The following is a 21,925-nucleotide window of genomic DNA, read 5'->3' as shown; positions in this document are numbered from 1 at the left end:
CCTTGCTGCCTGCAAAGCACACAGAGAAATTGCAGAAAAGATGAAAATCCTTAAAGTCTACTCAGTACTAAAGCCTCCCAAACACTGTGTGCTTTTCAGAGAGAGTCTCTTTTTATTGGTTTTTCGGATTATTGAAAGGTTATCTGGGTCCTGTTCCTAGAGGGATTAGACTAAGACAAAAGAGAGAAGAACACATCGTGATGTGTGTTGTGTGCTGTCGTCCCTCAGTGCGCCGTGCCCGTCCGACCACGGCGTGGGCAGCCGGGGGGAAGAATCAGATCATTCCAGAAAATATCACCATGAGCCCAGGAGGCTGAAGCTGATGCAGATGGTTGCTCAGCAGTTCTCCCCAGAATGAGAAAGGTCTCCCGCACGGAGTGATCCCTTCCAGACTTCTGCAGCTCCAGCTGCGGGAGGTGCGCGTTACTTCATCGGGCCTCAGTTTCCCTTTCTGAACAATGAGAACCTCAGGGCCTCAGTTGCCTCTGCCATTCTGCTCGTCTCTGTTCCTTCTCTCTTCTCTCATCGCCCCCCTTGCTCTGTCCTGTGTCACGGTCACCTCCACTCCTTGAACTTCCTGCTCTAATCCACATGTGTTGTGTTTCACAACCTTAATTTTCAATCCAGCGAGCTACTTGCCCCACTTGTTTGAACCCCATGAAATCTATGCCTTGAGGTACAGATTTGGAAGTCAGAAGACCCGGGTTTCAATCCCTAAGCAAGCCACCTGAGTTGAGCCTCAGTTTCCCCATCTGTAAAGTGTTTACCACCTGCCGGACAGGATTACCTCCCTAATCCTCACAACAACCCTTTGACCTAGGTAGTAGACATCCCTTTGAAGTAGACACTCCTAATATCCATCCTAGTTGGTGGAAGTGAGGTTCAGAGGAGTTGAGTGAGCTCCCCAAGATCACACAGCTAGCAAATGACCAAGCTGGGGTTCATCTCAGGCATCTGACCCTGAGGCTGTGCCCTCAGCGAGTGTCATTATTAACACTGGCTCTTCCCACCTTGCAGTTTCGTTATAAGAAGGACATGAGACAGCATCTGTGAGAAACTTTGTTAAACCTTATGAAAAGGGAAGGAAGCGTGCTGTGTTTTTTTCAAAGCTGGTAGGAAACCCCACATCCCATCCTCCCTGTCCAGCCACTCGTACCGTTCAAGTTGTCTCATCAGATGACTGCATCAAAGTGGTCTAATAGGAGGGAACAAGAGGAAGATGATTTTTAAAAGTCTGATGCACCAGCTCACAGACAGCGGCCACAGGATGAGCTGCAAGTGCAGGCTGGTGAGACAGAGCAATCGGACGGGCTGCCCCTTCCCCGCTGAGTCACAGACCCCCAAAACCCCAATAGCAGAGCAACAACCAGAGCCCGATGCCACACAGCGGCAACTGAGCAGAACCCCACACGGGCCTCGAGGTCATGACACTGAGATCATGACCTGAGCCAAAATCAAGAGGCAGACGCCCAACCGACTGAGCCACCCAGGTGCCCCTATCTACACACTTTTTCCCTCCTCTTTATGAGAGAGCCTGCTATTTGTCCACATCCACTTTCTCCTGTGTTCGTAATAGCAGACACTTAATAGCTAGGCACGTGGCTGCCCATGTGGAGGCCATTTCCAGCCTCCCTTGCAGGTAGAGCCGAGTGACCACGCTCCCACCAGTAGATGAGTAGAGGTGCCAAGTGCCGCCACGAGGTGTGTGTCACATCTGGTGTGCTTGTTTCCTGGGCTCTTCCTTCTTCCTGTAACCTGGAACCCGGACTTAGCGAAGACCCACCCTTGACTATCCGTGGAATGACAGGACCGTCGGAGATACAGAGGGGAGCCTTCCTGCAGCCATTCACATGAAAGCGAGAGAAACTTTTCTGTCCTTTAGAACATTCCATCACTGGGCACCCAGGTGACTCAGTGGTTGAGCAGCGTCTGCCTTTGGCTCAGGTTGTGACCCCCCAGGGTCCTGGGATTGAGTCCTGCACCAGGATCCCCACAGGGAGCTGCTTCTCCCTCTACCTCTGTGTCTCTTGTGAATAAATAAAATCTCTTAAAAAATAAAATAAAATATTCTATTGCTGAGTCTCTGCTACAGTAGCCTTGCATAGTCCTAGTGAGTACAGCTGTCCCCCTCGTCATGTCCTCTTACCTCTTCACACTCTTCTCTCTTTTCCATTTTCACCTTCCATCCCCCTGCAAGGTTCTATAAGCAACTCTACTTGGGACTTCTTGACAATCACATACACACGGGGATTCTCTTTCCCTTAATTAACAGAAAGGTCAGAGACTGTGAGCCTCGTTATTTCCCTCTCAGAAGATCATTCTCAAAGAACTGTTAAAAATAATTTTTTTCTAATTATAAAAGAAACACTGGAATTAATAAGCAATTCTTTTTTTTTTAATAAGCAATTCTAATGGGGTTGCGGGATATAAGGTTAATATACAAAATTAAATTATTTTCCAGTGTAGCGACAATGGGCAAATGAAATTTAAAATTAAAAACACCAAACCACTTATGTTAGCATCCAGAAAAATGAAATACTTAGGTGTAAATCTAACCAAGTATGTGCAAGATCTATATGAGGAAAACTATAAAACTTTGGTGAAGGAAATCAAAGAAGTAAATAAATGGAGAGGTATTCCATGTCTGTGCATAGGAAGATTCTGGTATTTTTGAGGTGTCAGTTCTTCCCAACTTGATCTATAGCTTCAACACAACTCCCCGAATCCCAGTAAGTTATTTTGTGGGTAAGAACACACTGACATATGTGTGTGTGTGTTGTTTGCACTATTATTTACTTATTGATTTCACCGTGCTAGAAGAGGACTATTAATGATTGGAGGTATTTACTGATCACTTACGTTAGGTCTCTCCATGCCCTGTGCTCAAATCACCTCTTTCTCTCTTGCCCTTTCTACTCCTCTTGGGCTGGGGAGTCCAGGCCTGCAGTTTGAGGGCTGGGGGCTGAGAAATCACTACCGTTCACAGCTCCTCACAGACATAACTGACAAATAGATTCTAAAGTTCACATGGAGAGGTAAAAGATCCAGAAGAGCCAGCAGTTTTATATTTAAAGATTTTATTTATTTATTCATGAGAGACATAGAGAAAGAGGCAGAGACATAGGCAGAGGGAGAAGCAGGCTCCCTGCAGGGAACTCCTTGTGGGACTCATTCCCAGGACCCCCGGGTCATGCCCTGAGCCAAAGGCAGATGCTCAACTGCTGAGCCACCCAGGCGCCCCTAACCAGCACTGTTTTGAAGGAGAACAAAGTTGGAGCACTGATGCTCTCTGAGACTTTCTATAAATCTGCAGTAATCAAGACCATGATATTGGTGAAAGATTAGATAAATAGATCATTGGGACAGAATAGAGAGTCCAGAAATAGATCCATGTAAATATAGTCAACTGATGTTTGACAAAGGAGCAGAGGCACTACAATGGAGCAAAGACGGTCTCTTCAGCAAATGGTGCTGGAACACCTGGATTTCCACTGGTAAAAAAGTGAATCTAGATAAACCTTATACACTTTATAAAAATTATCTCAAAGTGAATCACAGACCTAAATGTAAAGTACAAAACTATAAACCTCCCAGAAGATAACATAGTAAAAAATCTGACTTTAAGTTCAGTGATGACTTTTAAGATTTACTTATTTATTTTAGAGAAAGAGAGAGAGCAAGCACTGGCATGCTCACAGGAAGGGGCAGAAGGAGAGAGAATCCTCAAGCAGACTCTGAGCTGAGCATGGAGCCCAATACAGGGCTTGATGCCACAAGATCATGACCTGAGCTGAAACCAAGAGTCAGAGGCTTAACCAACTGAGCCACCCAGGTGCTCCTAGTGATGACTTTTTAGATACAACACCAAAGGCACAACCCATGAAAGAAATAGTTGATAAACTGGACTTCATTGAAATGAAAAATTCCTGCTCTATGAAAGATACTGTCAAGAGAATGAGAAGTCAAGCCACAGAAGGAGACTCAATATTTGCAAAACACACATCTGATAAAGGACTATTATCTAAACTATACAAAGAAGTCTTAAAACTCAATAAGAAGAGGGGTGCCTGAGTGGGTCAGTCAGTTAAGTGTCCAACTCTTGGTTTCAGCTCAGGTCATGATCTCAGGCTTGTATGATGGAGCCCCACAGCAGGGTCCACACAAAGTCTGCTCGAGATTCTCTGCCTCTCCCTCTGCCCCTCCCCGCTGCCCCAAATAAATAAATAAACAAACAAACAAAATCTTTTTAAAAACTCAATAAGAAGAAAACAATATGATTAAAAAATAGGCCAAAGACTTAAGAGACACCTTACCAAAGAAGATATGCAGAGAGCAAATAAGCAGAGGAAGAGATGCCCCACAGCTTATGTCACCAGGGAAATGCAAATTAAAACAACAGTGAGATACCACTACATGCGTATCAGAACGGCTGAAATCTGGAATGCTGACAACGCCAACTGCTGGGGAGAATTTGGAGCCATAGGAACTCTCATTCATTGCAGGTGGGAAAGCAAAATGGCATAACAGTATAACTACAATGGTTTCTTATAAAACTAAACACACTCTTATCATACATTCCAGCAATTGAGCTCCTTGGTATTTACCCAACAGAGCTGAAAACTTATGCCCACACAAAACCTGCACATGGGTGTTTATAGCCACTTTATTCATAATTGCCAAAATTTGGAAGCGTGCAAGATGTCTTTCAGTGGATGAATGGATAAATTGTGGCCCATCCAGACAATGGAAATTACTCAGTGCCAAAAAGAAATGAGCTATCAAGCTATGAAACGACATGGAGAAATCTTAAATGCATGTTGCAAAGTCAAAGAAGCCAATCCGAAAAGGCTACAGACTGTATGATTCCAACTATATGACATTCTGGAAAAGGCAAGGCTATGGAGACAGCAAAAAGGTCAGTAGTTTCCAGGAGTTATTGGGCAGGGAAGGATGGATAGGTGGATCACAGAGGATTTTTTTTTTTTTTTTGAGAGGTGAATCTACCCTATATGATGCCTTAATGGTAGAAAAATGTCATTACACATTTGTTAAACCCAGAGAATGCACAACACCAAGAGTGAACCATCATCCAAACCATGGACTTTGGGTGCTAATGATGTGTTGCTGCAGGTTCATCAACGAACCAGTGCTCCCCCCTGGTGGGGGGCATTCCTGATGGCGGAGGTTATACATGTGTAGGGGAAGAAGCACATGGGAAGTCTCTGTAGCTTCACTCAACGTTGCTGTGAATCCGAAACTGCCCTCATAAAGTCCTCTAAAAGAAGCAACACACATTCTCAACTCGGACAACTTAGACCAACAGGGGAAAGAAAAAGAAATGAAACAAAGAAGGAAAATCACTCCAGATTCTACTTCCCCAAGCAGGGAAGAAAATGTTCACATTATAGGGTATAAACTTCCAGAATTTTTTTTTTCCTAAGTACACATTCACTTTTCCCTCTACAGAAGTTTAAATACCTATTTAAATTGGCTTCCAAAGTAGCTTTATCATTTTGTGTCTCAATATATCCATGTTGCCATTGTTGATTTTTACGTTACCGATGATAACCCTGAAAGCACATGATAAAAATTTTTGCTTTGGCATTTGGGAAAAAGATGCCTATGAGTTCACCTAAAAAAGAAAAAAAAATCCCTCAGTAATGGCATGCATATAAGAAAAAGTTGCTATCTAAAAAAAGCCCTTTAATATAGTTTACTGGAAATTCATGTCTGTTTATTTAATATACGTGCCAATATCCCTATTTTGTATTCCTGACTCAACAATTAGAGACAGACGTGTTTGCCCTAAAAAATCCAGGCAGAGGCTCCCTGATGGCTGGCCCTGTAGGCAGAGACTTGCTGGCTGCTTATGAATTCAGCAATATTGATCTCATCTCCTCTCAGTTACTGGACTGAATTCAGATGCAAACCAGCTCCGAGAGAAGGCAAATTCCCAGTGCTTCCCCGGCTGTCGGGCTTGCTCACATTACTTCTATACCATGTCCTCTTAAAGCGGACAAATGCTCTCTCTGCATACACAGGACACAAGTCACCTAATTCTGCCCCCTGGAGACCTGCCCCTGGACCTCAGATGTGGGAAGAGGGAAACACGATTTCCTTTCAGCCGCCTACTGGAGTGTGATCAAGAGCTAATGATCGGTTCCTGATGTGGCCTGCTCGGGTTCACCACTACAGATTCAGAACTCTAACTTGAGCTGTGAACAGGGAAAGTGGGGTTACTAAAGCCAGAGGGGGGATGTTTTCCAGAGGGGACAGGACGACATGGTATTTTCATCAGGCGTGGAAGTGAGCCTATTAAGGAGTTAACATGGCTTGAGGACCTACCATGTACCTGAAGATGCGCTAATCCCTTGAGAGGGATTTTTTTTTTTTTTTAAGATTTACTTATTTATTTCAGGGAGAGCAGGAGCAAGAGCGAGAGTGAGAGAGAGAGAGAAAGAGAGAGAGAGAGAGAGAGCGGGTGGGGGCTGGTATAGAGAGAGGGAGACAAGCAGACTCCCTGCTGAGTGGGGCTTGATCCCAGGACCCTGAAATCATGACCTGAGCTGAAATCAAGAGCTGGATACCTCCCCTCTTTGTATTTGGACAGCCTTCCAGCTCTTTACCTGGCGAATAACGCCAACATAGCATCCTAGGTCTGTTTGTCTCCACGAAGCCTGAAGTGCTATTAGCAGAAGTGTTTTCCTGAATTGAAGCGTGGAGGTTAATAGGGACCAACTTTTGCAAACAGTAAACAAAGTCCAGCGGGTGACAAGCGGGGACGAAATCATGTTCCATAATTACCTGTTTGTCCAGAAATTGCATGGGTGTCTGGGGAGGCTTCGTTTAGAGGGCCCTCCCCCCTGCCTGCCGCCCTTCTTGGCATCCGTCATCAAACTTGGAGCAACTGTGCATCTTCTCACTGCCTGTGCCAGGAAAACAGAGGCATGGAAAACACAGCCTTGAGGGTCAATTCACCCAGCACTGCGTCTCCTCATCCCTTGTGGTTCTTCTAAAACACTCGGAAGTATGCTTTTACTGTGTTGCTTAAGACTCTGTCTTTCCAGCAGGCTGATGGCATGCCTTGTCCTCACGTTCTGAAGCGGGGACATTGAAGCCCCAGCCTGGATTTGCTGCCTGGCTCCCCTCTGTGCCAGGTGCATTTGTCGGCCAGAGCTACCATCCCAAAGAGTGACGACGGGGGCCTCAAACGACAGAACTTTATGCGCTGCAAACAAAACTCTTCTGGAGGGACACCTGGGAGGCTCAGTCGGTTAAGTGGCCAACTTTTGATTTCAGCTCAGGTCATGATCTCAGGGCCATGAGATCAAGCCCTGCGTCGGGCTCTACACTCAGTGGGGAGTCTGCTTGAGATTCTCTCTCCCTCTCCCCCCTCCTCCTGCTCGCTCACTATCTTTAAAATAAATAAATAAGTCTTATATAAATAAATAAAATGTTCAGGAGGATCAAAAGTGCCTGGCCTCTGCCCCACGCCCGTAAAGTCAGCAAAGTTCTGGAGCCTGCCATTCAATTCAGTTGTAGGTATCAGGAGACATGAGACTAGGAGGCTGAGCAGAAGGCAGAGAACAAAGACAGGAGAAGTCAGGATCCCAAACATAAGGCTTTGGGACTCGTTGCTCAGGAGTGGGTTCTGGAGCTTGGTGGACTATTGGATTCATGACCCCCAATGATTCAAAGTCTTTTCCACCCAAAACATCCATGTAATCCCCCAAAGACACTCCAAAAGAAGAATCTCAGTTCTAACACAAATCAACTAACATGTATCATGGAGAAGGCCAACCCAGCTATGTAGATGAGACACCTTTTTCCTTTTTTTTTTTTTTTTTAAGATTTTATTTATTTATTTATTTATTTATTCATGACAGACACACAGGGAGGATTTTGAGAGAGGGGCATTGCCAGGGAACATCAGCAACGTCCCATCCTTTGGGCCTGTCCTGCTGCAGCTGCGCTACATTTCAGGGGACCATGCAAACAGAGTGTGTCAGAAATCCCGTGCCAGATGCCACGGAGAGCCTGTGGCCCCAAACAGGAATGAGGCCCCTCGGCTGTGGCCTGCTGCACCCTGAGCAGCTCTGCGGTGCCCGTGCTGAGACGAGGCCCTTCTCCGCAGGGAGAGGAGCCAGGAGCCTTCCTGCTGCTGGCTTGGAGCAGGCGGGGGGCTGGGTGGGGTGGGGGGCAAATTCTCAGCACAGCAGCTAATTCTCTACCACCTGTTTCAAAATGTGCTGCCAGACTGGTACACTTGGAGGGCAGGGGTCACCGGGTTCCTGGCCGCACTGGCTATGGGGCTTGCGGCGAGCTGGGCAAGGTGTGCTTGTTGGGCAATTTTGCCCTTGGCCGTCTCGAGGGGCAGCTACCTTTTCGATGGCAGTCTCACTACTTGTGTTAAAGGTTTCTGTTACTTTCTGATTGTTTAAAAACATATCTTTTTCTTTAAGAGACTTTATTTATTTGGGAGAGAGAGAGCTCACAAGCAGGGGGAGCAGCAGAGGGAGAGGGAGAAGTAGGCTCCCCTCCACCAAGCAGGGAGCCCAATGTGGGACTCGATCCCAGGACCCTGATCATGAGCTGAGCCAAAGGCGGATGCTTCATGGACTGAGCCACCCAGACACCTTTAGGGTCCTCTTCCACTGTGGAAAAAGCTGTCCCCGAGAGCCTCTGGAAATGCCTTATTAGAAACATACTTTGGAAAGATGTCCTACGCTGAATCGTGACCCTTGCTCCCTGCAAACTCCTGTGTTGAAATCCTGACCCTGGTACCTGAGCACGTGGCCTTCTGTGGAAACGGGGTCATTCCAAAAGTAATTAGCTCAGATGATGTCGCACTGGGGTTGGGTGGGTCCCTAATCCAATTGGACTGGCATCTTTATAAATTTGGGGAAGTTTGGCACAGATGTGCACACGGGGCGAACGTGCCTTATGAAAATGAAAGCAGAGATCGGGGTGATAGGGCCGAAGCCAAGAGCCCCAAAGACTGCCCACGAACTTCCAGAAGCAAGGAGGCTAGCCAAGGAGTCTGGCATGGAACAGATTCTCGCTCACAGCCCTCAGGAGGACCCAACCTTGTGGATGCCTTGATCTTGGACTTCTGGCCCCAGAACTGCGAGAGACTCAGTATGTGGTGTTTCGGCCCCTTGTTGTGGCACTTGCTTACGGCAGCCCTGTGAAGCTCACGCAAAGGGCATTGGCATGGAGGGGAAAGAGAAAGAACTGCCCGGTGGCATCTAATGAACTGGAGAGATTCTGGGTGTTGAGAGGAGGTAAGAGCATTTATTGAAAGACAGGAAGTGGCTCACCTTCCAGGAGCGTGTTCTCTCGCTGGAGAAATAAGACATGCGCTCAGGACTCAAGGCTCGGGACCTTGACCAATTTCAGCTCTCACGTCCTTAAAAAAAAGAAAAATAGCACCATAACGTGATGACGTCTGGTGTTGAAGTTTTGGTTCCTAGTTCTTTTCCCCACCTGGACTAAATCCCCTGGCCCCCAAACCAGTAGGCAAGTGTCCCAGGTGCTGCGTTCTGAGGTCCTGGAGAGCCCCCGAGCCTCGTGGAAGGCTCCCCTCTTGCCCTCTCTCCTTGGAGATATTTGCAGAGAAGGGAGAGTCCAGTGGATTTAGCGTAGTCGCTGGTTGAGGTGCCCCAGGGGTCTGGTCACTGGCCCTGAGCCCCCTCCATGGAGCAGCAAGTAGAGCATCAGGGCCACAGGAGGGCTCAGGGAGCCCTGGGAACTCACTGCGGGAGGGGGCAAGTGAGGGCGGTGCTCCCGTAGCCAAGGGGCAAGCCTCCAGTGGAACGGGGCTCCTCAAAGGGCTGCTGCCTCTCTCCTGTCCTCGCAAAGCTTCCCTGAGCATCTTTGTTCTCGGGACCTGGAGTCCACTGCCCTAAAGGCCGCCTTCTAGTGTTTGTTTGAGTCCTGACTGAGTGACAGCCCAAGAATCAGCTGGCCTTGGTTCAACCGCTCATCTGTCGGTGACCAGCTGTATGACCTTGGGCAAGTCATTAACCCCTCTGAGTCTCACTTTACTTAACTATATTACGGGATTGATAGTAGTGCCTTGGGGCTGGGTCAAGTAAAATAATCCATCTAGGGGCGCCCCGGTGGCTCAGTAGGTTAAGTATCCGACTCTTGATTTCAGCTCAGGTCATGATCTCAGGGTCCTGGGATCAAGCCCCACTCAGCAGGGAGTCGCCTTGTCTCCCTCTCCCTATACCCCCCCTCCCGCTCGCTCACTCTCTCTCGCTCTGGTTTTCTGTCTCCCTGAAATAAATAAGTAAATCTTTAAAAAGATTTGGGCTTGGGATCCCTGGGTGGCACAGTGGTTTGGCGCCTGCCTTTGGCCCAGGGCACGATCCTGAAGACCCGGGATCGAATCCCACATCGGGCTCCCAGTGCATGGAGCCTGCTTCTCCCTCTGCCTATGTCTCTGCCTCTCTCTCTCTTTCTCTCTGTGACTATCATAAATAAATTTAAAAAATTAAAAAAAAAAGATTTAGGCTTTAGTAACCCCACTTTCCCTGTTCACAGCAGCAAGTTAGAGTTCTGAATCTGTATGGTGAACCCGAGCAGGCCACATCAGGAACCGATCATTAGCTCTTGATCACACTCCAGTAGGGGGCTGAAAGGAAATCGTGTTTCCCTCTTCCCACATCTGAGGTCCAGGGGCAGGTCTCCAGGGGGCAGAATTAGGTGGCTGTCCTTCCCTTAGCTGAAAGCAGTTGCTCAACTGCTGAGCTACCCAGGCGTTCCTCTCCCCAATATTTAAAGGGCTCTAGGAAGCTGTTTTGCCTCCTCACTCTGCCTCTCTTTGCTTATTTTCACACTGATTGACCTTAAATGTATATGTGTATGAAATACAACATGTCCTCAAAAGCGTGTATAATGTACCCTTATTTTTATTTTTTTAAGTAGGCTGCACACCTAGCGTGGAGCCCAACTAGGGCCTTGAATTCATATCCTTGAGATCCAGACCTGGGCTGAGATCAAGAGTTGGATGCTTACCTGACTGAGCCACCCAGGCGCCCATATAATGTCCCTTTTGAGTTAAAAAATAAAATGAAATAACTACCCATGTGCCCATCAACCCACTTGAAGAAATAAAACATTGCTACCCCCTTGGATCTCAAGCAGCCCCACACTTTGCTCAGAGGTAATCATTCTTCTAATTACCACTCTCTTGCTTCACTGTAGAGTTTTACCACAAACACATGTATCCCGACGCAATACACTTAGGCATAATTCAATATTTGTTTAATATTTTGTTGTTTGAATATAGCATAATTGATTTGCCCCTTCTACTGTGGATGGATGTTTGGGTTGTTTGAATTTCTGTTCTTCTGGGCAGCCCCGGTGGCTCAGTGGTTTAGCGCCGCCTTCAGCCCAGGGCCTGATCCTGAAGACCCATCGGGCTCCCTGCATGAAGCCTGCTTCTCCCTCTGCCTGTGTTTCTGCCCCCCCCCCATGTCTCTCATGAATAAATAAATAAAATATAAAAAAAAAAAGAATTTCTGTTCTTCTGAATAATGCTGCTATGAACTTGCTTACATATGTCTCTGATGTACACGTGCAAGAGTTTCTCTAGGACGCATGCCAACAACTGGCATTGCTGCTTCACAAAGTGTGTGCATCTTCAACTGTACTAACTCAGGCCAATTTTCTTTCAAAATAATTGCACCAATTTAGTCTCTGACCCGCAGTGCCTGAGAGCTTCTGTTGCCCTGCATATTCAAGCATCCTTGTCTTGCAAGGCTTTTAAATTTGTTTCAGTCCGGGCCATGTGAAATCCCATTACCAAGTTGTTTTTAAAGATGTTATTTATTTTTTTATTTGGCAGAGAGAGAAAGAAAGACAGAGCACAAGCTGGGGGAGGGGGAGAGGCAGAAGCAGACTCTCTGCTGAACAGGGAGCCCGATGTGGGGCTAGATCCCGGGACCCAGGATCGTGACCTGAGCCAAAGGCAGACGCTTCACCGACTGAGCCACCCAGGTGCCCCTGTGCTACCACTTTGACTGCATTTCCTTCTTGATTGCTGAGGAGGTTAGGAAATGTTTCATATGTTGATTAGCTATCTGTGATACTTTCCTGAATGCCACTTTTAAAAAATGCCTTTTAGTCAATTATTTTAGTCTTATGGAGTCTTCTTACATTTCATAGTTTGTATACAGGTTGAACAAAAGTATGCCCTCCTTTTTTACTTTTAAACCAGAATATAGCTGGATGAATTGTGCAACCTAGCTCAAGCCTGGAGTGTTTTAGCTGAGAATCCAATGTCACTGCATCTGGTATGACTTTTCACCACCAGTGAAAGTGCCTCATGTCGCTGTCATTTTAGGGCATCGCCTGACAAGCTTCCTCAAGGACATCTGCATTTCTGGATAGGGGAATACAACTTTGTTCCTTTTACTATTTTCTACTGATTAGGACCCAGAAAACTTACAGCTCTATAAAGTAGATGTTTATTAAAATACTTGCTGGCGAAATGCAGATTTTTATCTGGTAAAGGAGATAATTCTAGAAGTTATGACTTGGGGCACCAGGATGGTATAGTCACTTCAGCGTCAGACTTTTAGTTTTGCCTCAGGTCATGATCTCCCAGTTGCGGGATCAAGTCCCACTTCAGGCTTCACGCTCAGCGGGGAGTCTGCTGAAGACTCTCCTTCTATCTATCCTTCCCCTTCACCTGTGTGCTCTTTGTCATATAAACAAATCTTTAAAAAAAAATAAAGTTATGACTTTTTGCCCTGTAGGATATTAAGCCATTTAAAAAGCGTAATTCAAAAATCACAATCCAACCTTTTATCGATCCATCTCTAGCTGCTATCATCTATGTATCCACACAGACATGAATTTCTTGTATCTTCCCTTGAACTGGCTTTGTCGTTCTGCTGGTTCTCTTGTTTAATATATTTTTTTTTAATTTTTTAATTTATTTATGATAGTCACAGAGAGAGAGAGAGAGAGAGGCAGAGACACAGGCAGAGGGAGAAGCAGGCTCCATGCACCGGGAGCCCGACGTGGGATTCGATCCCGGGTCTCCAGGATCGTGCCCTGGGCCAAAGGCAGAGGCCAAACCGCTGCGCCACCCAGGGATCCCTGGTTCTCTTGTTAATGAGTTAAATGAAACTTTGACATGTGCTCATCATGTATTAGAATATGTGTTTTCAAAAAGATTTTGAAAAGTATACTTGGATATTTCCTCCTCTGTGCATGTGCCTATGAATCAAGCTCTAGGCCACCAGGGATCAAAACATAACAGCACTAGTATTGCTTGTCCTCTGAGTTTAAGCTTTTTTTTTTTTTTTTTTTTTTTTTTTTGAGTTTAAGCTTTATTGTCATTTCTGCTCTCTGAATAATTTCTTCTTTTTTTTAAAGATTTTATTATTTATTTATTCATGAGAGATACAGAGACAGAGGCAAAGATATAAGGCAGAGAGAGAAGCAGGCTCCCCGCGGGTAGCCTGTTGTGGGACTTGATCCTAGGACCCCGGGATCATGCCCTGGGCCAAAGGCAGACGCTCAACCACTGAGCCACCCAGGTGCCCCTTGAAGAATTTCTTTACTTTCCTGACAGTTCAATGTGCATTAAATTTAAAAACACATTCAGGTGCACCTGGGTGGCACAGTCAGTTGAGCATCTGCTATCACTCAGGTCATGGTCTCAGGTCCTGGGATCGAGCCCTGAATCGAGGTCCACACTCAGTGTAAAGTCTGCTTGAGATTCTCTCTCTCCCTCTTCCTCTGCCCCTCCTGCTTGTGCTCTCTCTCACACATAAATAAATACAATCTTAAAAAACAAAACACAACAAATCCAGTGTGCTGTATTGAGAGGGACCTGTGCGATGAATATCTAATTTGCCGTATTGATCAAAATGGAATTGCTTCCAACTGATTTTTTTAAAGATTTTATTTATTTATTTATTTATTTATTTATTTATTTATTTATTTGAGAGAGAGAGAGAGAGAGAGAGGGGGAGAATCTGAAGCAGACTCTGCACTGAGAGTGGAGCCTGACATGGGGCTCGATCCCACAACCTCAAGATCAGGATCTGAGCCAAAACCAAGAGTCAGATGCTTAACTGACTGAGCCACCCAGGCACCTCTCCAACTGGCATTTTAGCAGTTTGATGTTCATTATACTTTGCTAACTGAGGCCTTCCTGGACAAGGAGAATGCCTCTCTGCTTCCTGGGTTTTCCATCATCTGTACTTCCAGTTTACTCAGGCCCCTGGAGCGATGGGAGAAAGGCTCAGGTTAGAAAGGGCAGGGTGGGTTCGTTCGGAGCCTGGGCCAGGTACAGAGGGAGGGTTTGGGTAGCCACCCAAACCACCCAGGGCGGCCTGGAGGCTGCGTGCGTCTAAGGCACAGGAATGAGGGAAGAGACAAAGGAAGGAGGGCAGACCGTTGGAGGGCAAGGTCCTCGCGCCGTGGCTTCCCCGCAGGGAGACTGGGCACTGCACGGGGACTGGAGCGACCCAAGGGGAGGGAGGAGCCTCCTGCCCAACAGCAGCAGCTGCAGCAAACACCTCCTGGGAGGTGGAGACTGCACCTGTCGCTGGCTGCAGACCCTGTCCCCAGGGGTCTAACCACCGAAGCGGGGTTTGCACGAGTCCTGCTCACTCCTCAGAACGAGGGGAGCAGACTGTGCCAGGACACCGAGAGCCCTAGGAGCCGTAGGAGTGGGCTTGCCTTCCTGCTTTCACTCCTCGGAGGCCAGGAGGCCCGAGCTGGCCCCATGCACGGCACTGCCAACTCTAGCAAGGAGGTGAAGAGGGATTAAGGAGGAAGGGAAGGTAATGAAACATTGCCAGCTTGTGAGGTGCACTGCGCCTGAGCATCCACCCTACGGGAAGCACTGTTTTGAGAGTAATCAGCTCCTAAGGGAAAGGTCCAGATTTCCACGATGGCCCTGCTTTCAAATACTCTGCCTTCCTGTCAAACTCGTTGTCAGAACTTTGTCTCCCTGTCTGGACTGGAGACTGTGATGCATCCAGATGATGTGGGCTCTTTCTAGCCTGAAATCTGCTATTTACGGGTTAAATAAGCACCGACAAGTCACCTAGTCTCTCAGCCTCTGCTTCCCCTTCTGCACAGAGATGCCTACAGGGTAACTGTGTGTCCTCTGGTTCCCCCTGGAGCCTCCCCTGCCTAATGGGATCAATATGTCCATTTGGAGAACAGCCCCTCTCCCACTCCGCCTCCCAATCATGGGGTTCCACAGGGCGCTACAGCTATAGTTCCCCTTACTCCTGGCCTCCGGGGGTGGGGGTGGGGGTGGGGGTGGTGGCATATATCTCAAACCAGTTAGCATCCTCTATAATTCTGCTCCCGCCCCCGGGGATTAAGTGATTCCCATCCTTTCTACCCATGAAGCTGGGCAGGTAATGCCTCCCCTTTTCCCCCAGCTGCTGGCTGCTAGATTGGGGCCCCGTGGAGCATTACTGAGCCTGCTGGGCTGTCATCCATCCGTGACAAGCCATCACTGTGGCAGACCCAGCTCAGTGTGCGACAGGGAGGGGTTTGCAGCCTCCCAGGAAGCCTCCACCCGGTGGGGCCCACTGTGTTCCCTCCCTGCTGTGGGCAATGGGGGGACAATCTGCCAGGTGGCCTGTGACCCTCTCCAGGGCTCCCTGGAATCATGTTCAGTTTTAACAAACTCGCAGCCCTGATGTGCTGGCCCTCCTGGCAAAAACATATTTTGGCAAATGCAAAATTGCTAATGAAATTAACTAACATTCCACGCAGCATCTGTTCTGTGACCAATTTACCGGCTTCTGAGTGAATTGGCACTTTAGCCTATCCTCAGGCACAGCCTAGGATGCTTCTTAGTTCTGGCTGCAGACAGCCTCCATGGGGAGGAGTCAGGGAGGAGTGTTTACAGCCCATCACTTCCTTCTGTTATTGAGGCCAGCACTTCCTTCCCATTCTCCCCATTTCCAAGCGAGTCTACCCCCCATACAATTGTAAGAATGTTCTGTATTGGTTAAGACTCTGTTGGTAACCAGTGACAGAAACCTAGTTTCACCCTGGTTAAACCAAAGGGGGACTCTATTATAAAAATGCCAGTGGTATTACGGAGCCCAGGAGAGGGTGAGGGGATTTCTGGAACGTGGACCGCAAACGTGGCCAGTGCTTTCCATCTCTCATCCTGTTCTGCCCTGTACCTTCTACTGGGTCCTCCTCTCCTCTCTGTAAGCACATTGTCTCATCTTGTGTGGTTCCTGAGGAAACATGACTGCATGTAGACCTAGATACTGAGGGAAAGACTTCCTGTGCAAAAGCATATGGTGCCCACATGTGGACAGGACCACTAAACCCCAGCGGACATGCACTGAGGTCAGCCCCTGGTGGCCAGGGATCTGTGCCAGGACCTGTGGTCACATCAGCATCCTGTTGGAACATAGGGGCTGCTCCTGGCCCTCTGCCTGTCTCCATACCCTGTTCTAGAAACTGAGTGCTTGTGTGGACACTGGTCTGTGCCTATGCTGCCCTGAACTATCGCCCAGCAGCTGCTATGCCCCGAAGCTGTCCTGCCCCAGAGGGTAGACATAAAAACAGATTCTCAGTCTTCCTGAGATTTAGATGGCATGGCTGGCTCCTCATCATTCAGAGCATTATAAATGTCTAAAATCATCCTAATTATTTATATTTACTTGTTTATTGTCTCTGTCTCCCTACTACAGTGAAATGCCATGAAGCAAGATCTCTGTCATGTGCCCCTTCAAATCTGTATTTTTGTATCCTTAGGGTAAATCCCCAGTAGTGCAATCACTGGGATGTAGGGGAGCTCTATTTTTAACTTCTTGAGGACCCTCCACACTGTTTTCCAGAGTGACTGTACCAACTTGCATTCCCACCACCAGTGTAAGAGGGTTCCCCTTTCTCCGCATCCTTGCCAACCTCTGTGGCTTCCTGAGTTGTAGAATGGATAGCCATTCTATCGATGTCTTACTTCTCGATCTCTTCTTTTGTACCCCAGGGTTCTGTCTTTGCCCCAACATAACATAGACAGCCAAAGATGAGTTAGCCCCATTGGGGCATAAGGGGTCACTTTCGAATCGGAGACTAAGATGGTGAATTCTTGACTTCTAAGATCAAAGGTACCATTCAGATGTAAAAAACAAAAAGATGTGAATGGGGACATTATCTATTTTCAGTTTAGAATCCCTTTGAAAACTCTAAGCCCGGGCATGGAGGGGACCTGGTACAGATTACAAGAGCTCACTTAGCTCTTCCCCCTTCCAGCTGAGTCCTGAAGGTGGAGCAGGGTATAAAGATACACGCTTTTCCCCCTAAGATCGGTAATCTCAGAATGCATCATCTGGACCTCTGAGCACCTTGCCAGTGTCCCCTGAGCCACAAGGGTGCAAGAGAACAAAACTGGATGGAGGATTTCAAGGCCAAATGATGCTGCGTGATGTATCAAAACTCACTTGGGAGTCAGAAAGACTCAGGAAGTTGGCCAAGAAAAGACTCAAAGAGCAGGGCTGTTAGACCCCCAAACTCTGAGCCTTGAGGTGATGTGTGTGCATCTGAAGACCATGGCCATGATAAGACCTCCAGGCACTTCAATGAAGGGGCACCGAGGACAGAAGCCAGTGACGCAGCAGTGGGAGGGCTCACCTCCAAGGACCAGATACGACAAACTACCTTCTCAACGGTGCTAGAACAGGAGTGAGACAGATCAAGAGGGAGAAGCAGATGCAAACAACAGCCCCTGAACATCAGGATTTGCCTCCCCTAACTCAGTTGCCATCTGGGGTGTAAAGGGAAGGGTAGGAGAGAGTATTTAGCTACACTTAAATTGATCCAGTTTTAAAACTGAAAGTGACTATATTAAGTTGCTGCAAATCAGACAGATGGGGCTTTAGTATAACTTTTCTTTCAGATTTATTCATTTATTTGAGAGAGACGGGGGGAGGGATGGAGGGAGAGAATCTTTAAACAGTGAATGCAGAGTCTGTTGTGGGGCTCAATCCCTTGACCCATGAGATCACGACCTGAGCCCAAACCAAGAGGCAGATGTTCAACCGACTGAGCCACCCAGGTGCCCGTTTAATATCACTTTTCTTTTTTAAAGATTTTATTTATCCATTCCTGAGAGACACACAGAGAGAGAGGCAGAGAGACAGGCAGAGGGAGAACAGATGAAGGGAGCCCATGCGGGATTTGATCCTGGGACCCCGGGATCAAGCCCTGAGCCGAAGGCAGACACTCAACTGCTGAGCCACCCAGGCATTCCTAATATGACATTTCTAAGCTATAGGAAAAGATAGTTACGTTTTGCTCCCCTGAGGCCATGACTGAAATTTATACCTGCCACAGAACATTAGAAGTCACAATTTTCTTTCTTTCTTTTTTTATTTTATTTTATTCATTTCTTTGACACAGAGAGAGAGCGTACAGGTGGGAAGAGTGGCAGGCAGAGAGAGAGGGAGAAGCGGACCTCGCCCCCAGCCACGATGTGGGGACTCGATCCCAGGACCCCGATCATGACCTGAGCTGAAGGCAAGTACTTAATCAACTGAGCCACCCAGGTGCCCCTCACAATTTTGTTTCTACAGACGAGGAAACTGAGGCCCAGGGAGAGAGATGGGTGGTTCGAGGTGATACTGCTGTGCCTGGGCACAGCAAGAACAGCAGAAATCTCCTGAATCTTGTTTCGGGGTGTCCAGCACCACGGGGTACTACCTTCCTGGATCTATCAGAGTCTTGCAGAAAGTCCAGAGTCTCATGGATGGAACAAATGTAAGAAAATGTCTCCCTAACTTTTTTTTTTTTTTTTTTTTTTTTAACTAGAGTTAAACTGATAAGCCAAGTTTTAAAAGCCTGTACTCTCACTTGACAGCCAAGTAGCATGGGACACAAATCGAGATGCGCATCTTTGGTTAGTGAATGTCATCTCCCTCCCCCCTCCCTTTCCCATTCCTGACACTTATCAAATCCCTCCTGGGTGCTTGTAACAACTGTAAGGCACAGGGAAGTGATCCGAAGAGCTGGGTGCCATAGAAGTGGTGGCAGCTGGAGAAATGGCTTATTTTGACAAGAGCACTTAGGCAGCAGGTGGGAGAGGGATTGAAGAGGAGGGAGAGGCAGCCAGATTTCCACGCTCTGATGATGACATCCCTGAGGAACAGCGCAGCTCTTCTGAGGCGTATCCTTCCACAGATGCAGAAGATGGCAAAGACACAGAGTGACTCAGAATGTCGGTGTCTGGCACCGTTACCCAGGAGCTGCTGATTCACATCTGACACGAGGACACTCATTCGTGCCCAGCCAGACGAGCTCTGGTGCTCCCGCTGGGACTGACCGAATTCCAAGTCGTCCATCAGATGCCTTCCCATTTGTGCTCCATTTAAGAACGAGTCCTAGCTCTCTCCATCCGCTCAGTAGACCAGGGTCCCCGAGATAATGCTGTGTTCATGATGATGGTTTCTAGTACCATCAGTTTGTAGGCAGTAGCTTGAACTGAGAAACTGGAAGTTGAAATTCCCCTCTGGAACTGTGTCTGCTCGTGCAGTCCCAGGAGCTTCCATGGGCAGAAGAGAACAGAGGAGAGATGGTGTGGTGTAGGGAATGAGAGAGTAAGTTTGGATTTGGCAGACCTGGATTCAAGTTCTGGCTCTGTCTTTTCTTAGTTCTGTGACATCGGGCAAGCTGCTTATCATCTCTGAGACTTCTCTTCCAGTTTCTGTAAAATACAGTTTCTGCAACTGAGAGTAAGGATAAAGAAGTATTTATGTGATGCAAAGGAACTATGGAAAAAAATGTTAGCTGGTGCTGCCTCTGTAGCAATTCCTCACTCCACTCACAAGGCATACCCAGATGTGCTAAGAGGGGTCTAAACTAGAGTGCATGCTTTTCGTTATGCCCTGCCCCGTTCACCTGTTACACCATATGATAATCAAGCCTGCACAGTTACAGCTTCAACTGGATTTAAGAACTGTGTCTTATTCCCACCTCTGGAATCCTAGTGCTCAGTGGAGCAGACAAATCAATACGAGAGTGAACCGACTGCAGTATAAGAGATTTCTTAAAGTTTCATTTCTGATTCTAGCACGTGAAGAGGGTCTGTGGCATCAGCCTGTGTTCGAGGGACTTCAATCAGAAAATTAGCATGATTATTTCTCCGTGGGAAAGGATAAATAAAGCAATGCTATGTTTTGGTTTAAGATATGTAATTTATCAAAGACAACTCCAGATTCAAAACCTAGGCAGAGGAATGGTTTATTTCTAGCACTAAACTAGATCTCCCCAGATACTGGCAGCAGGATTTACAGTAATTATATTTTGCTTCTTTTCCTAGGTCTTTGGAGGAAATCAGCCACCAGGAGCTAAGAATCTGTATTTGGTATCTCAGCACTGCTGGAGGTGGTGAAAGAGGAGAGAGAACAGACACAAAAAGACTGAGGCTGAGCCCCAGTCAAAGGGTGGGGTTGGAAACTTTCGGGTTGCTTGGTGGTATTTTGAGACCTCAGTTGACTTTAATGACTTCCTCTGTAAGAATAAGATAAGCAGACAAGACTGGGGCCCCAGTAGCATCAAGAGTTGATTCTCAAGTTGATTCTCCAAGATCATACCTGTCACAACCACAGTGCATGGAGGGAACATGTGGATGTTGAGTGTGGACCTTGCCCTTAGCCAGGGGTTGGTTAGAAGGATGGCTGGGAGGGGATCCCCGGGTGGCTCAGGGATTTAGCGCCTAGGGCATGATCCTGGAGTCCTGGGATCAATCCATCCCTGCATGGAGCCTGCTTCTCCCTCTGCCTGTGTCTCTGTCTCTGTCTCTCTCTGAATCTCATAAACAAATTTAAAAAAATTAAAAAAAAGAAGGATGGCTGGATGGGTGTCACAGCTTCTGTGTCATCTCCTTCTTCAAAGGGTCTCTTTCCCTGTTTTTAAGAGCCTAGTGTTAAGACGATTCCTACACCAGGCTGGCAGGGAACAACCATGAACCACATAAATATATCCATTAAAACCAAACTAAATGTATCTTCAACTCAATTTCTTCTCAGGTGGATCTTCAAAATGCAACTTGTTCCTCCAACATGAAGTATGATGGAGGGGAGGCTGGAATGCAAAGAAACAAGACTCAACCAATAGCAATTCTAATATCTTGCTCTTGAAAATTTTACAAAACTGTATGGCCATGCACGTGAATGATCCCAATGTTTACCTTCCATCAGCTTTATAGTGAATTTGTTTCTGGGATATTTTATTTATTGATTTTTATTTATTATTTATTTTTTATTAAGAATTTTATTTATTTATTGAGAGAGAGCAGGGGGAGGGGCAGAGGAAGAGGAAGAGTGAGAATCTCAAGCAGCTCCACACTGACTGAGTGCAGAGCCCTACTCCCAGGCTGGATCTCAGAACCCTGAGATTATGAGATTACGAGATTATGACCTGAGCCAAAAATCAAGAGTCTAACGCTCAACTGTCTGAGCCACCCAGGTGCCCCTGGGATTGTTAAAATTGCAACCTCTCAAAAAAAAAAAAAAAAATTGCAACCTGCTCCCTTCCCCCAGAGCACCTCATTCCTCTTACCCCCTTTCCATAGCACCACTTTTTTCCATAGCACCACTACCCTCTAGGTGCTGTAACATTTACTCCTTTATTATATCTACTCCTGTTAGAATGTAAGGATCTTGTTTTGTTCACTGATGCTTCTCAAGTGCCTAGAAAAGGGCCAGGTGCTTAGTAGATGCTTCAAAGAGATTTGTGAATAAATGAATGGAATGAATGGTCTAGCTAATCTAGGATCAAGACTGCGGTAATCCAGGATTTGGCAATTGTGAAATCTGTGTTCTATTTCAGACTCTGACCCTTAACCTTGGCCAGGTGCTTTGGACTTTCTGGGCCTCTGTTTTCTCGGGTATAAAATGAGGCGGTGACTTATTCACTCAAG

At 47.0% G+C, this 21,925-nt stretch overlaps 1 long non-coding RNA gene across 1 annotated transcript; it reads left to right on the top strand.

Moving 5' to 3' along the window:
• The first annotated feature begins 8,839 nt into the window (after positions 1-8,839).
• On the top strand, positions 8,840-21,026 carry LOC119870637. The gene is made up of 4 exons (XR_005353030.1): positions 8,840-9,284; positions 18,409-18,481; positions 18,582-18,765; positions 20,324-21,026. It is a non-coding gene; the product is annotated as an uncharacterized LOC119870637 (long non-coding RNA).
• The last annotated feature ends 899 nt before the right edge of the window (positions 21,027-21,925 follow it).

Source organism: Canis lupus, chromosome 1 (genome assembly GCF_011100685.1).
Source record: "Canis lupus familiaris isolate Mischka breed German Shepherd chromosome 1, alternate assembly UU_Cfam_GSD_1.0, whole genome shotgun sequence".
Classification (NCBI taxonomy): domain Eukaryota; kingdom Metazoa; phylum Chordata; class Mammalia; order Carnivora; family Canidae; genus Canis; species Canis lupus.
This window is presented reverse-complemented; position numbering and strand designations above follow the sequence as displayed.